At 37.5% G+C, this 4,826-nt stretch overlaps 1 long non-coding RNA gene and 1 other non-coding gene across 2 annotated transcripts; both read left to right on the forward strand.

Annotated features, from left to right (window-relative positions):
- Positions 1 to 107, forward strand: LOC147927344 (small nucleolar RNA R71). Its single transcript, XR_015583189.1, has one exon. It is a non-coding gene; the product is annotated as a small nucleolar RNA R71 (small nucleolar RNA).
- Positions 108 to 3,620: 3,513 nt separating this feature from the next.
- On the forward strand, positions 3,621 to 4,189 carry LOC104747748 (uncharacterized). The gene is made up of 2 exons (XR_761224.2): positions 3,621 to 3,852; positions 3,952 to 4,189. It is a non-coding gene; the product is annotated as an uncharacterized LOC104747748 (long non-coding RNA).
- Positions 4,190 to 4,826: the final 637 nt, after the last annotated feature.

Raw genomic sequence — 4,826 nt, forward strand, 5'->3', positions numbered from 1 at the left:
AAACTCTGATGCGGGCATCAGCTGGTGTATCCCTTGAAATGTTCCCAGGCTTTACTGAACGTCTTGTTGCTTTTCTGAACAAAGCTGGAGATGTCATTCTGCAGCCTTGCAGTTCTGGAGTTGGAAAAGAATTAGGCAAGAAACACCTTTTTGCATGCTTCCCACGTGGTGATAGACTCCTTGGGAAGTGATTTCTACCTACCATGTGCTTTATCACCCAAAGAAAATGGGAAAAGCCGGAGCTTGAATCAATCTTCACTAACTCCATTGATTATTGTGAGGCTACAGAGCCTATCAAACTCATCCAAATGATCCAATGGGTCCTCCATCGGCAAGCTATGAAACTCGTTGCTCTGAATCAACTGGATAAGACTACTCTTGATCCCAAAATTGTTGTTTTGAACGGCAGGTGGCACAATGCCATGCCTTTGAGTATGAGTAGATGGAGCATCTCCTGCTCCTATGTTGGTCATCTCTTGAGGAGCTTTTGGACCATTCTGATTATTCATGACCTCCGCAATTGTTGGTGGTTGCGGTTGCTGTACTTGTTGCTGACGGAGTAACCTTGGTCTGTCGATGTTGTCGATGAAAGGACTCAAGTGTTGGCTACCCTTGGATCTTGTTTGCATGCACAATCAGTTATCCTAGTTGGTACATGAAGGCCAACTCGTTCCAGGTGATCGAGTGACGGGTCGGGTGGGTCCTCAGGTTGTTCCTTAAAAGCAAAACAACAAAACATGAAAGTAAACAAGTCAATACTGAATCTTGTGAGATAAAAAAGAACTTGATCTAGCAAGTGTGAAGAAGCTGCGGGAGCAGAAGTTGTATGCCAAGCTAAGTAAGTGTAGTTTCTAGCGACGGGAGATGGGTTTTCTGGGTCACATTGTGTCTGCAGGGGGAGTTTCTATAGATCCAAAGAGGATTCAGGCCATCAGGGATTGGCCTAGACCGCATAATGCCACGAAGGTCAGGAGTTTTCTTGGGTTGGCAGGTTACTACAGGAGGTTCGTGCAGGCGTTTGCGAGGAGAGCCCGACCGATGACTAAGTTGACAGGGCATTTGTTTGGTCACAGGAGTGCGAGGAGGGTTTCACAAGTCTGAAGGAGATGCTGACGACTACGCCAGTGTTAGCACTGCCAAATCTGGGGGAGCCCTATGTGGTTTATAATGATGCATCCAGAGTTGGTTTAGGGTGTGTGTTGATACAGCATGGGAAGGTGATTGCCTACGCTTTACGACAGTTGCGGAAGCATGGAGAAAATAATCCTACTCATGATTTGGAGATGGCTGCTGCAGTTTTCGCCCTGAAGATTTAGAGATCTTATCTTTATGGTGTGAAGGTAAAAGTGTTTACAAATCATAAGAGCCTGAAGTATATATTCACTCAGCCCGAGCTGAATTTGAGGCAAAGGCGGTGGATGGAGCTAGTGGCGGATTATGATCCGCCTACCACTTTGGTAAGGCTAACTTGTTTGCAGATGCTTTGATTCAGAAGCGGGCGGCTTCAGCTCAGGTGCAGGACATGGAGACTTTGGTTGGAGAGATTAGTGCGTTGAGGTTGTGTGCTATGTCTCAGGAGCCATTGGGTTTGGAGGCGCCTGATAGAGCATATCTTCTAAGCAGAGTGTGGTTGGCTCAAGGTTGAGACCTGTGAGTAAAGGGAAAATCCAAAACTCGAGAAAAATAATGCCTGAAACGTGAGTATGTCACCTAGAGGTGACCTTTAAAGATCAGTCGGAGGAGGTGCGGTCCGTAGAGATGGTGGCACGGGAGTATTTGGTTGATGGTTGTTCAAGATTCAAGGACGAATCCATGTTCGCCCACCGTAGATTGCCCTACTGACTTTGGCATCGAGATTGTAACTAGATAGGCCTCACGTCCCTTCTCGATCATCTTTCCTGCCTGCATGGCCGAGATCATGAGACTCTCTGAAGTTGGTCTTACTCCATTGATATATCATAGTTTTTACAGTTTTTAACCATGATATAAGTGGTGTAGTTAGAGTCTTTTGATTTGTTTTTAGGGTCTTTTTGAATCTTTTTAGGATTAGGTACCATTTGGCATGGATGGGAGCATAATAGATCATTTGGAATCAATTTAGAATATATGTGAGCATTAAGACTAAAGGAAAGAAACTTGGAGACAATTTCAGATGATGGTGTTGATCGACACCTCATTGGTGTCGCTAAACACCCTTTGCGACACACGAAGAAACTCAAGTTTTGAAGATTTAAATAGTTGCCCCAAAGTTTTCCATAATTGCAATATTAGTCTCTGACGTGTTTTAGTTATATATATATATACTTTTTAGGTTTTATAAACCCTGAAGCTTTAATTTTTGATGCAACCTTTGAGAGAGAGATATTGAGAGCTTTTGCGAGAAAATGATATGAACTCATCTTCAGAGAGAAGATTTTTTATTTTTTTAACCATTGGGCCACAACAGGCCGGCCCATTAGCCAAATCCCTATATTTGTCGAGAGCGGGACTCGATCCCTCAAATGATGGTGCCCTCTACAATTGGATTTACTACTGGCCACTGCACTAAGGTCACTTCACTAGAGAGAAGATTTCTAAACTCCTTATTTTCTCTTTTGATTTCTATTGAAATTTATTCAGAAAGATGTCTTCTTCTTCATTGATTATGTCTGAATAATCTGTTTGTTAGGTCTAGAGGCTTGTTTGTTCAATTTGTGTTTGTGGTGCAGGTAAAGGCAAAGTGTGATCGTGGAATCAAGGCGATAAAGAGGAGGATGTTCTAGAGGCTTGGTTGTTTGTTCTATGCTGTTGTTAGGTTGCTATAATGGAATGTAGTGGTCTAGAAATGTTGTTTAGGTTGCGGTTTCATTGTTCTATGAGTTGGTTATGTTATTTCGTATGGATGATTAGATATTATTGAATTATTTATTTGGTTATTTAATTCATTGGTTTAATATTTGGTTATTTCTGCTGTTTGGTTTGATTGTGGTTAGGTGGTTAGTGAGTATAAGATCACTAGATTATTATTATTATTTTTAAATAGCGGGTCGGATCGTTTCAAGCTTTCACTAATCCCATGAATTTGGATAGTGTCAATTTTCTGGTACGTATACAAGTAGATATTGTAGACTGATCATCCACCAAATATTTTTGTTATCAATATGCAACCTTGATTTTTTGAGGGTATTTAGTTAATTTACAATGATGGTGAAACCATGCTATGTAATTGACATAAATGATTCTATATGTCAAAGTTCGTATCGGGCCAACGAATTATCATGAGTACTCTCCATTACAATTGGTTTGGATCACAAACAAGAAATATTCCATCTGAATGTGTTATACATGTAGAGTTGATCCACCACAATGATTAAGATGATATTTGAAAGAATGTTGGAAATATGTTGGATATAAATCTTTCTTAATGATTGAATATCTTGAGATGTAGAGACTATTTTTTTCAGTGAGTTAGTCTTTCCAATATTAGAAGGAGGAAATAAACAGCTGGAAAAGAAATATATATAAAGAAATTATATTTATAGGGAAATAAATCAAAAGATTATATTATTTTGCATATTTGACCAGAATAAAATAAATAGCTGGAAAAGAAATATATTTGTAGGGAAAGAAATCAAAAGATTATATTATTTTGCATCTTTGACCAGGAAAAAAAATATTAAACATATTTAGTGTTGTTATATATTATTATTATATATATAATCAGTCTAGGTGAAGAACAACTCATTAAAAAATTTTGAGGGAATATCACTAAAATAATTGCTATCACTATGAAAACTATAATGGTATTTTGTTTTACTTTCATCTTCATCATATCTTTTGTTCATTGTCTTCATGCAACTGCTGAAAGTCCAGGTAATTGTTTATTATTAGTCATACCTCATTTTGTAATTATCATCATGATGACTTCACTCTTTGTTAATGGGCATTGATTATTTTTAATATTGTATATAGGTTATCAACCTAGCCGATTTGCGCGATCACCACTCAAATGCTACAGGAATGACGAGTGTGAAAATGAACTCTGCAGTGAAACTTGTCATAGAATAGGATATAATCATGGTTTTTGTCTTACTAAATCAAGATGTTGTTGTGAGAGTATTTGATACTATAACTAACTAGTACTTCTAAGATGAAATGATAATCACATGTAATGGTATCTGCTTAAAAAAATAAATCTATAATTTTCACATGTTTTTGAATTTACAAAGAAGATCTAGAGTGGGGTACATAAACTTTACCAGATCAAAGTTAGATTTATTTTCAAGCCATAGATTTTCTGCAAGTTTAATAAAAGCTAATATAAGTTAATAATTGGATATTAAAATGTAGAAAATTAAAAAATAAAGTATGTGTTGCATATATTGACTATACTATTGTGAATCTTATATTCCCTCCGTTTCATAATAAATAATGTTTCACAATAAGTAATGTCTTAAAGTATTATTTTCTTCATATTCTTTTATGTTTTCATAATGACTTACATTGTTGGGACATTTGCAAAAATACCCTTTTGAAAAAGGGGCGTTCTCAAAAATGCCCCTTCTAGAGAGCATCTTTTTAAAAATACTTTTGGGAAACGTCCATTTTTTAGCGTATCCCTTTTTGGTCGAAAAAGACACTTTTACCTTTAATGAACTTGGACGTCTAATTATGTTTTCTCTTTTGCCACCATTCTCTCCTTCTTCTTCAATCAGCAATTTTCGTTTTCCTTGTTCGCAGCGATCTCTGCTTCCCTTTTAACCTCATCTTTGTTCATCTTGTTGATTCTGCGGGATTCGTGTTCGTCGGATCGAAAACTCTTTGCAGGTTTGTGGTTAAGATTTTGT

The sequence above is a fragment of the Camelina sativa genome, chromosome 15 (genome assembly GCF_030686135.1).
Source record: "Camelina sativa cultivar CO46 ecotype springtype chromosome 15, ASM3068613v1".
Taxonomy (NCBI): domain Eukaryota; kingdom Viridiplantae; phylum Streptophyta; class Magnoliopsida; order Brassicales; family Brassicaceae; genus Camelina; species Camelina sativa.